The sequence below is a fragment of the Humulus lupulus genome, chromosome 3, assembly GCF_963169125.1.
Source record: "Humulus lupulus chromosome 3, drHumLupu1.1, whole genome shotgun sequence".
NCBI classification, from domain to species: Eukaryota; Viridiplantae; Streptophyta; class Magnoliopsida; order Rosales; family Cannabaceae; genus Humulus; species Humulus lupulus.
Window position 1 is genome coordinate 36506380 of NC_084795.1, and position 12716 is coordinate 36519095.

General features: G+C 34.9%; 1 pseudogene; it reads right to left on the reverse strand.

Annotated features, from left to right (window-relative positions):
• Nucleotides 1–4848: 4848 nt before the first annotated feature.
• Nucleotides 4849–5357, reverse strand: LOC133821051 (autophagy-related protein 8C-like; annotated as a pseudogene).
• Nucleotides 5358–12716: the final 7359 nt, after the last annotated feature.

Genomic DNA, 12716 nt, shown 5'->3' on the forward strand with positions numbered 1-12716 from the left:
GCGTAGGCTATCACCTTGTCATTTTGCATTAGTACACAACCCAATCCTTGCTTCGATGCATCGAAGTAGACCACGAACTTATCATTGGGTGTTGGTACACTGAGTACTAGTGTTGAACAAAGCTTATCCTTAAGAAACTGGAAGCTTTCTTCACACTTATCATTCCAGTTAAATTTTTGTTGTTTCTGGGTCAGGTTGGTGAGCGGAGTGGCTATCTTAGAAAAGCTCTCTACAAACTTCCTATAATAACCTGCTAGCCCTAGGAAACTTCTTACTTCAGATGTGTTCTTTGGTCTAAGCCAATCCTTCACGGTCTCTACTTTTGATGGGTCTACTGCAACTCTGTCTTTCGATATAATGTGCCCGAGGAACGCCACTTACGATAGCCAAAATTTGCATTTCTTTAACTTGGCGTAGAGTTGATGCTACTTCAATCGCGTCAAAATCAACCTCAAATGTTCCTTGTGCTCTACTTCATCCTTGGAGTATATCAAAATGTCGTCGATGAACACAACGACGAATTTATCTAAGTAATCCTTGAAGACCCTATTCATTAAGTCCATAAATGCAGCTGGTGCGTTAGTAAGACCAAAGGACATAACCAAGAACTCGTAATGTCCATAACGAGTCCTAAAGGCTGTCTTAGGAATATCTTCTCCCTTTACCTTGAGCTGATGATACCCGGACCGTAAATCAATCTTTGAAAATACAGTCGCGCCTCGGAGTTGATCAAACAAATCGTCGATCCGAGGTAGCGGGTACTTGTTCTTAATCGTTACTTTGTTCATCTTGCGATAGTCTATACACATCCGCATACTTCCGTCCTTTTTCTTCACGAATAGCACCGGAGCTCCCCATGGCGAATGGCTCGGCCTAATAAAACCCAAATCTAGGAGTTCTTGTAGCTGCGTCTTTAACTCCTTGAGTTCAGTAGGTACCATTTGGTATGGTGCCTTAGAGATAGGCTCGGTGCCTGGTACTAATTCTATCGTGAAGTCTATTTCTCGAGTTGGCGGCAATCCTGGCAAGTCATCGGGAAATACCTCTGGAAATTATTGTATAATACGGATGTCTCCAATCTTAAGTGGTGTCTCTTTTTCCACGTTTGTGACGCTGGCTAAGAATGCTTGACATCCTTTCTCCATCATTCTTTGAGCTTTGAGAGATGATACGAACGGGGTGCGTAATCCTGAAGCTTGTCCCATGAAGCATAACCTCTGGCCGTCAGGAGTCTCGAACATCACCTTCTTGTGTTTACAGTCGATGGTTGGGCCATGCCATGATAGCCAATCCATGCCTAGTATTACGTCGAAGTCCTCGATCACTAGTTCTATCAGGTCTCCTTCTAGTTCTATGTCCTCAATCTTGATCGGTATGCCTCATACTATCCGTGATGATAGAACTACTTTGCCTGAAGGCAACTCGGTTACAAACCTAGTTCTAAATCTTTCACAAGGTTTGCCTAGTTTTTCTATCATTCCTAATGAGATATACGAATGAGTGGCTCCCAAATAAAATAATACAGAACATAAGTTATTGAGGATTGAAACCAGACCTGTGACCACTTTATTGCTAGCATCAGCCTCTCCTTGTGTTAAGGAAAAAACCCTAGCAGGAACCATCTTGTCGTCCTTCTTCCCTTCTGGCTTTCAACCCATCAACAAGAAGAACATTTTTTCAAGTTTGGTAACCCTTCAATGTCTAGGGTACCTTTTCCTAAAATGTTTCCTGTCATTCCATCTCTGAAAGTTATTGCTCCACATTTCAAAGATTTGAGATGCATGTATTTTATGACTTGTAAAGTTAGCCAAACAAACTGAGTTTTTTTCTTGACCCACATTGTTTTTTTTTTTTTCAATTTCTTTCGGTCAAGAATTGATTCATGCTACCAAAGTGTTTGACATTATTATTTTTAAACACATTCAACATAGAAAAAAACTTAGGTCTTATATGTCATTTCATACCACAAAAAATAAAAAACTGGTACAAATTGTCTAATTTTTTTTACGGAGAAATTCTCTTTAGTTGTGATCTGTTGGAATAGATGACAAATGTGTGTGTTATTTGAAGAGCTACTTGTTCCTGGAAAATAGTTAGTTGTCACAACAGATGGATAATTCACAGATTTTACAAAAACCGTTTTCTTAGAAGATTCAGATCCATTAGATCCCAATCAACTGAAATCACGAGCCTTTTTTTTTCTGTAGAGAGAACATCATCCAAAATTTGAGATCTTGGATTAAGAATTTTATCACCTTTTTGCATAAGATCAATTTATTTAATCAAAGAATTAATTTAATTTTGGAAGCAATAATCAATTCAAGTTCTTTAATTTTTTCAACTGATTTCTTGTTATTGCTACCCATTAATCGATTCTTAGAGCAAACTTTCAGCCATTAATCATACATTATCTTGTAAGAATCTTTCAATGACTCCTCATCTAAGTCAGATTTATCAGAGTCAATGTTAGATTCTTCATCATTCTGAACATAATTATTAAGGCATACGAATTCCTTGGAATCAACTGAAGAGAAGAACATACCTTTGTGAACAGAGGTTAAAGCAACCTTATTACCTTCCTCATCACTCTGTTTAAAGTCTTGATCACCCTAAGTAGCTATCATGACTTTCTTTTTCTTTAAGGTATTGGGACACTCGGATTGAATGTGTCCAAATCCTTCACATTACCTGCACTGAATACCCTTTTTATTAGGTTCAAAGGGTTTAGAAAAATTACCTTTTGGGTATTTGAATATGGCCTTTTTGTTTCCCAATTTCTGTATGTACTTTTGAAATTTTTTTGTCAACAAGGTCATCTCATCATCCAAACTTTCCTTCTTTTCTCTTGAAGTTTTCAAGGTAATAGATTTCTCCTTGATTTCTTCTATTTTACCTTTTTATCTGATTTGTTGGTTCAATTCAAAAGTTCGAAGTGAACCCATCAATTCTTCTACTTTTATTTTGTCCAGATCTTTTGCTTCCTCAATTTCAGTGAGCTTAATCTGAAACCTGTCAGGAAGAACTCTAACAATTTTTTGAACAAAAACATTATCTTCAAGTTTCTCACCAAGTCCAAAATATTCGTTAGCAATATCTGACAATTTTTCATAAAATTCAGTGAGGGTTTCATTTTCATTCATTTTCAAATTTTATTGTGATCATAACAAGCCTAGAAGGCTTGACATTTGTAGTTCCTTCAAATTAGGTTTGAAGAATTTGCAAGCATCTTTGGCCAAAACACATGAAGAAATAAATTTATTGTAACCTTCACCAACACCATTGAAAATAGCATGTAATGCTTTATTATTGTAACTGGACACTTTATCTTCAGCATCAGTCCAATCAAGTTAAGATTTTACCTTAGTTATATCATTGCTTTCTGCTGGAGGAGTCAAACCAATCAAAACAACTCTCCAAGCCTTTTCATCTTGAGATTTGATAAAAGCTCTCATTTTAACTTTCCAATATGGATAGTTATAATCATTGAGTAAGGGGGACGAATTATAGAACTTCCTTCTGTGAAAAAAGACATTGCAAGAACAGGAACAATAAACGAAATAAACCAATATCACACTCAGAAATGAGTGACCTGCTCTGATACCAATTGAAATTATATTTTTAATAATTACCAAATTAATTCACTACAACAATATTTAGTATATATTACATTAAAGAATAGCATATATTTAGAAGTGCTATTATTGGTGGGGGATTAAAAACACACGGAAGGCATATTTTGGCGCCATATGAATAAAACTCAGGTGCCAAAATGAATTTTTTTTTGTTAGTCTCATCTGCCAAATTCCCTAAATCTAAGTTACCCGAAAGATTTCTCTCAGCCTCCATTTCTCACTCACGAAGACTCACTCTGCCTTCTCCACCCTCTCCGCCCTCACGAAGTCTCTCTCTCGTCTCGTCTCTCCGCCCACTCTGCCTCACGAAGTCTCTCTCTTGTCTCGTCTCTCCGCCTCACGAAGTCTTCTCAACTTATCTCTGCCTCACGAAGACTCGCTCCAGAGTGGAGCTCTTTCTCCGCCTCACCAAGTCACGCTCCACAGTGGAGCTTCTCTGCCTCACGAGTTCTCTGCCTCACACCCACTATCTCAGGTTCGTTTCTCTCATCCCTGATAATACAAATTGTTGGCTGAATGTTGTAGTTGATTTGCTTACTTTTGCTCCTATCCTTTTCTTTTTCATAGCTGTAGTTGATTTGATAAAAAAACCCATCTTTGATAGAAACTAGATTGATATGCAATTTTAGATATTGTTATGTTCAATGTTCAAGAGAAACAACTATGAAGATTATAAGTCAAGAGATAAAAAAGATGTAGAGATCGAGTCATTTGAACTTGAACAGCTTTTTTTATTTAATATACAATTACCTAAAATTTATTTATTCATTTTTAAATTCAATATAACATTCCAGTGGATATAATGTCAATCTCTCCAACATCTCAATCTACCAAACGGAAGAGTGTGGGCTAACAAATTTCTCAATAAAAATATTATAATTATAATAATAACAATATGTATATACCACCATTTATAAACTTAGAAAAACAATATCTAGACTCTACTAGTAAATATTATATCTAGACTTTATCAATATAGCTAATTAACGAGAATAATATTCTAAATACAGTCTCTATCCTAACTCAGTAAAAAGCATGAAATAAGGAGTTCATATAAGTATAACACCAAAGACACCACCTTAAGTGAGTATAAGTATTGAAAACTTTTTTTTGAAATCTAGACACAATTGTTATTAACAGTTGAGAACCATAAGAAACACAATCCCCACAGCAAGGTGAAAATAAACATGACCTAAAACAGATAAATGTACATTTTTCCATCTTGCTTTTTCGAGTCCTTATTTACACATTTCAAATTTTCCATATTGATTTCCCTCAGAACAATCCAAATGTGTTCTCCCCATGTAAAGAAAACCATCTTCATCCTTGTTTTCCTCATAAATAGTAGACATCATGGCAGCAGTAGGTGGCAAAATGTTTTTTACAAATATAAATATGGCCTTCTCAGCACTGAGATTTATTCTCCTTCGAACCACATAAACAAACTGCCCAACAGTCAGGTCAGCCAAAACCAAATACTTCTTCTTGTCAATGTCTGGTATGTCACTTCTCTCTGCCTTCTCGACAATAACCAGAATTCTGTCTGGATATTTTTCCATGATACGAGCAGCTTCAGCCTTCCTTCTCTCAAGGTGGTGCTCCAGCTTGAAGGAACTTTTGGCCATGGAGAAATTAAATTCTCTCTCTTACTGGATCTCTCCCGTTCCCAATTCAGAATTCTAGCAATGACACTAAAATAGAGAATCTAGGGATTGAGAGGATGAAATGAGAGAGAAACAGTCGCGCTCTCGCAGTAGCAACTTTTCGAGTATATTTGTCTATATAAGTATTGAAAACTTAACCATTAATAAAGAAACTTAAAGCCCAATCGATAGAGAGGACTCCTCAAAATTTATCAAATATTTCATATCTCAACTTAAAAGTCACATGTCTAAGGAAAAGAACTAAGTAAAACAAAGAAAATTGGGTTTCCTGCTTGGGCCACTAAGTTCTCGGATTGGACAGTTAGACTCAGTGCTGGGAAAATTGACAGCTTTAGTTTAACTCTGAATATAATTCTTGCTGCACGGGTTTATAATATTTGGAGGAATAGGAATAGATGCATTTTTGATGGGTTTTCACTGTCAGCTTATTGTATAGCCAAAGAGATTATTACTTTAGTTAAATATAGATTGTATATGGTTCATAGCAGGAAAGATGTCCCTCATCTCAAGCTTTTCTTAAGAAAGCTTCAAATGTATGTAATGTGAGGGTGGGTTCTTGATTGGATTGTATTGGTTCTGTTTGGGCAATTTGCCTTTGTGTATATGCTTGTTTGTTCACCTTGGTTGTCATTACTTTTATAATTCTGCATTTTTTTCTTTTTTATTGCTTGTTTAATTTTCAAGAAACTTAAAAAGATGCTAACCAAATAAACTGCCTTGTAAAGGTCACCCTCGAGTAGGTGCTGAATTATGTATAAAGTCATGTGTCTTTATGCTTTTCCTTCAATCTAAGTTCTAGCCTATGTGGCTCATTAGTTTGTTACTTGACATTAGCTATATATCCAATAATAGTATAATATAAACTTTTGGACCATATAAGTTATAAGGTTATGCCTTTAAAGATGATGGATCACAAAACTATCATATATATGACGATCATCAAAATAATACTAATCTTTTCAGGCTTTGAATATCTCACATAACTGAGACTTCACTACTATAATACTACCTATACATAGTGAGTGTTACCATCTATCTTTATAAGTCTCTCAATGTAATATAAAGATTCATATTTGAGCAAAAGACTACATTATTACAACATGTAATTATTTACTGCAATATGTATATCAAGTTATATCAAAGTCATCAAATTTGAAAGTGTCAAATAAATTTGTTTGCTATACTTTGGTATCTTAATATTTTTTAAATTAATTTAATATTTTTGTAACGACCCGAATTTGCTAATAAGGCTTAACGACCTTGATTATTGTGCCTGGAGGGCATAATGGGAATTATGTGTGATTTTAATTATTAAGATGCAAGGTTATGAGTTAAAGCATGTTATATGACTATTTGAATATTTGAGATGCATGACTATGTGTATTAGTATGCATGTAGGCCCTGATTAGGTTAGAGGGGCATAATCGTAATTTTGGCCATTGTGGGCATAACTGCTTTGATATATGTGATAATTGTCGAGACCACATTATTATGTGGATATATCTGTGATCTGTGACTCGAGACGATCCTAGTGAGCAAAGTAGCGAAAAAGTCATGGCGGGGATTTATACCCGGTTCGGGGTGAGCTTAGGGGTATAAATGGGAATTTAGGGAATATACTGGAGTCTATTTTGACATTGAGGGATATTATTGGTGGTTAATTAGGTATCGGGAATTAAGCGGGAAATATTAGAGACACTCGAGGAGTTAGCGGGAATTGGATAAAATGACCAGAATGCCCTTAAGTGGATTAAAGGGTTTAGAAATAATAGGGAGGGCATTAAGGTCATTTGGCTTTTAAAGATGGGTATTACGGAGGTTTTATGTTAGTGGGATTTGAAGAATATTACAGAAGTCTGAAAAGAAAGAAAAGGAAGGAAAAACAGAGTGGTTTTCCTTTGAGTCGGTTTGTGGTTCTCTTACCACTTTTCTCCATTCTTCTTGAAGTAAAATTTCGAGGAGAGCTAGTTCAATTAAGCCACAAGGTTACTGAGCTAAGATTGAGGATTTGACAAGGGTTTAGCAAGGTTAGGCCATCACTTGAGGTAAGGTTCTGTGATTTCTTCAGTTGCTGGTTTGGTTTCTGAATTATGGTGTATAAGTTGAGTTTGATGGGGAACTTTGGGGAAATTCAGGGCAAAGGTTAGGGAAAAGCAAGCCAAGGAAGCCTAGAGACAGCTTGTAGTCGAAATCCTATCAAAGGTATAAAGTCTAAACTCTAACTTTGTTGTTCAGCTGGTTTTTACTAAGTTTTAGTTTTTAGGAATGGCTATGGTGAATTCTGAGTTTGGGGATGCATGTTCTTGAGTTCTAGGTATTTGGGGTGCTTGAGATGAGTGGAGCATGGTTATAAGGTTGTTTTTAAGTTTGGGAAAGATTTGGAGGAGTTTTGGTTGGAGTTGGTTCGAGAAAGTCGCAGAAGAGGAAAATTGGTGTAAGTCTGTCTGTGACTAGCGCTACAGCGCTAGCCTTTGGGCGCTGTAGCGCTAGGCCACGTTTGCTGATGGGGTTTTGCTTCTGTTTGTAGCGCTGTAGCGCCCTCCCATGAGCGTTGTAGCGCTACCCTGCCTTCTGAAGGGGATTTTAGGGTTATTTGCAAGGGCTTTTGACCTAGGGTTTGGGGTTTGATTCCACCACCTTGTTTGGTGGAACTAGGACTTCCCAGGGGCTCGGGATTAGCCCCGAGGCTAGGTTTTGAACTTGAGGATTGATGATGACTTTGGCCCATGATTATGTTTAGGTGAGCACTAGGGCTCGAGGGGGATCGTGCTCAAGGTGTCGAGGGATCAAAGCTAGTAAATTGAAATGTAAGAAAACTGCACCCGATTATATGTTTATGGCGGGACTAAGTGCTCCCGAGAATTGTATCGTGTCAATGATGGTATTACACCATGGGACATGTAAAGCGGCCTAAGGGTGCCGTACACAATATTTGCGCACAGGGCGCGGCTTGACCACTGGTAGCCGAGAATATTCACTGAGCTCGGCTTATGTAGGCCGGAGTCAGTGGGATAACGGAGGAAGCAACCTAAGAGCGCTAGCCCTAGTTATCATTTGTGCTGTGATATGTGAATTGAATTGATATGCTTAGTATGTTGAATACTTAGCCATGCTGAATGATTATATGTTCGAGAACTTATGACGCAATGTGAGATATGAATTTGTCTGTTGATTGCTTATGCTCTGTTGTTGTGTTTTCTTGCTGGGCCTTGGCTCACGAGTGCTACGTGGTGCAGGTAAAGGCAAAGGCAATCAGGACCAAGCCTGAGATGGAGAGCTCTAAGGTGGAATGTACATAGCCAGCTGTTCGATCGCCATGATTGGGGAGTGGATCAGGACAGGGATTACCTAACTGACTGTTTTGCCTTAGTATGGCTTGATATTTTATATAAACCTTGTGTCTTTTGTAAACGGTCTTTAAACTTAATATTTTTGGGATCCCGTGTAACAGATGATGCTTCTTAATGAAAATGTGGCTTTTGAGACCAAAATGCTTTTAACCCTGGTTCCTTTATAGTTTCAGTAACACGATTTTAATTAAATGACTTGATTAGCAAGTCTGGCACTTTATAAACACACAGTGTAACGGTCTTGGCTATCCAGGGCGTTACAATTTTAGTGTATGGAATTAACCCGGAGCATTGGAAAAGTTTGCTATTAATTGGAAAAGTTCAAGTTTTTTAATTTTTTTTAATATTATACAAATGTTAGAGGAGTTTGAATAACTTAAATATGTTAGAGTATATTTGTTTGTATAAGTATTGAAAACTTAACCATTAATAAAGAAACTTCAAGCGCAATCGATAGAGAGGACTCCTCAAAATTTATCAAATATTTCATATCTCAACTTAAAAGTCACATGTCTAAGGAAAAGAACTAAGTAAAACAAAGAAAATTGGGTTTCTTGCTTGGGCCACTAAGTTCTCGGATTGGACAGTTAGACTTAGTGCTGGGAAAAATGACAGCTTTAGTTTAACTCTGAATATGATTCTTGCTGCAGTGGTTTATAATATTTGGAGGAATAAGAATAGATGCATTTTTTATGGGTTTTCACTGTTAGCTTATTGTATAGCCAAAGAGATTATTACTTTAGTTAAATATAGATTGTATATGGTTCATAGCAGGAAAGATGTCCCTCATCTCAAGCTTTTCTTAAGAAAGCTTCAAATGTATGTAATGTGAGGGTGGGTTCTTGATTGGATTGTATTGGTTCTGTTTGGGCAGTTTGCCTTTGTGTATATGCTTGTTTGTTCAATGAAGTATTATTTCTTCTTGATAAAAAAAAAATTAAAATAAAAGACTTTGTGGATTCCCTTTGATGACAAAATGCTTGGATGAAGTGGGAATTGAAACTTTGTTGCCTAATAAAGTGAAAGACCATAAGAGCATTGCTTGGAATCTATTGAGTGTTGAACTTGGATAGAACAGTAATAACTATCAAGAAACTGTATCAACTGTCAAGAAAATATATTAACAACTAAACAGTCTTGGTTTAACTGCTAAAACAGAATAAGAGCTGAATTAAAGGAGGTTATTATCCTGCCATACAAAATATAATGAAAATGCGCTTAACTAATTATTTTATTTCTATTTTCCCTATCCTGCCCAAACATGTACATGCTTTATTGTCTATGGTATGAGGTTTTAGTAGCACAAGAATGTTGATATTTTTTTAATCAATGATCATTTGAGTATGTAAATAATATCTATGTCTTTGTTCATGTAATTTTTATTTTGATCTTATAAGCATGTTGTTCTTTCAATATGAGATAATTGTGACATGACTTTTTGATTTATTGGGTTCTCTACACACGTTTCTAAATTTCTTTAACTCTTTTAGAAATTCAGAAAACAAGACAAGCAACTTTAGGGAACTGAGGCATTTATAAAGGGATCTCATATTTCATCTCAGCTAGGTTTGGATTATTTGGCTATTTTTTCACTTTTAAGGTATTCATTATGTAATTTTTTTAATGATGACTCCTAATTATAGGTCGAATGATGTTGATAGTTTATTAATTTGTATGTAATTTTGCTTTCATTTTAGTGGCTTCATTGGATTTCAAATTGGAGGGAACTTTATTTGCAGCAGTTTGCAAGAGGTATGTTTTCTTTTATTTTTGTTAAAATACTTTGCAAATGTTAGAGGAGTTTGAATATCTTAGATATTCATCCATAGTGAAGTAGGTTCTAGGATTATTATTATTGTGTGCTGCGGTGATAACGGAAGGTTGAGAACTTGTGTGTATTAGTGAAGTAGGTTCTGAGAAATTTGTGTGCTGTGGCGAGATAAGGAAGAAAACTTGTGTGTTGTTTGAATATTTCGAATTGATAATGATTGATGGTTGGTTAATAAATATGGCTGGAATGTTTTCTGATTTTCTGTTAGTTATTTGATGTATATCTAATAAACTTCAAAAACCAAAGAAATTTGAAAGTAGAATCGAAACCCATGTGGGGAAATATATTAGAATAATTATAGAAATAGCTTCTTGCAATTCAAAAACTTGGGTAATAAAATGTAAAACATTTTTTAGTGCAAGGCCAGTACATAAAATTTTTTAGTTTGAATATATACATCAAAAACCAAATACAAAAGAAAGAGTAACATCCCATTAACAAAAGTACTATTTATGAGAAAATTCTCTGGATACTTTTCTGTTTAAAATTTATATATTAAATGCAAGTCTTGTAGAATACCAAAAAAAGTAGTTTTAGCATATGAAAAACAAATGCATACATTGAAAATAAAGAAAAGAACTAAAGAAGTTAACATGTTCCTTTTTATTTTTTTTATGGAAAGTAAATAAAAGAACTAAAGAAATTAACATGTTACTTTGTACCATGGGACCTAACCTGTGACATGTTAAACTTATTTGATAAGGGCACTAAAACGGAAACCAATTGAAAGCACGAATGGAAGTGTAGAACAAGTAATCTGTAATAATAATTGTATAATAATTTACTCTTTCCCTGAGATATCTCAGAGGAGAAAATGATGCAGAATTTTTTTCTTTTTTCTTTTTAAATATTAATCATATACTATTCTGGTGCTAATCTCCCAAATTCTACATATTGTAAATACATGGTCCATCACTAGGAATTTTTTTTAATCAGTTTACAAAGCTAAAACTCAGCTATAAAGTTGAATGATAATATGTTAATGTTAGTAATGCATCAAATGAAGCATCCTTACGACAATAATGTAAAATATGGAATAAAATGCAAATAAGTTGTCAAATTTATATAGTACCTAACAAAATATTGCATCAAAAACTCTATTAATTTGTCATTATCCCCCTTTCCCTGCAAATGCTTTCTCCTTTCAATTTCAATTTGCAAAAGAGAAATTGTATCAATTATTGCACCAAGTCAACACTTTAAAATAAATGAAAACAGAAATGGTAAATGACATTTGGATTTAAATACACACTGCTTCATCTTCCAAATGTAAAATCTTGTAATCAACAGATTTTGATGGATGAATTGGATCAATCAAGGCTTGATTGCGCCAGTAGCTGTCATCCTCCAGCAAACAGCCTAGATAATGTATGAAACACTCCCAATCGTCGGGGCTGTCAAATGAAAGAAACAAAATTATAGTTGAACAGATAAAAGGTTACACGTAAGTAAAGTCAATCAAAAACACGCATTAAAAAGGCAATTGAATAATGTTGAGCTCCAGGCCAAAACAATAAAATATGTATTACACTAAATCGAAGTATAACATCTTATATATGTTTATTTCAGCTTTTTCTTTTCTCTTGGATAAGTATATCTTCTATGGTTAAATAATAGTGACAACAATCACTGAGCACTACCATAGCAAATCAAAGCCAATGAATAATATTAACATATTCTTCTGCTGTAAAGTTTTTTTTTTTTAAGGGCATGGTTGATATAACTTCAATGGATTGCTATAAAATAAAGTTAATGTTGAGGTTGTGGTGCCACTTAACTACATTGAAAAGAAATGGTGCTTCGAAACAAAACAAAATAGCCCAACTCAACAAAATATAAAAACAACATTTAACTTTTATTAATTCTTTGATCATTGAACCGCCAAAAAATTCAACCCATAAAAAAAAGGTAAAAAACGAATTAGCACATAAGCACTTAATCATATCATCTCATGGCTCGACCATTTTACAATTGTGCTTTTAGTCACTTCAATCTTACAGTTAAGCATGATATATAATTGATGGGGGATTTAGAGTGAAACTGCCAATATGATATGATAACTTAGTTCAAAGTTTTATCTTCTACTATATAACCTAAATCTTTATTTTTTTAAGGTGTCATTTTAAAGAGATAGCTTTAAGGTGGTCTGTAACTTCAACAACAGTAGTCATCACAATTTAAAACTGGTTTCCAAATGCATTTTTCAAATGAAACATTAACAATAAAACACTTGGGATGT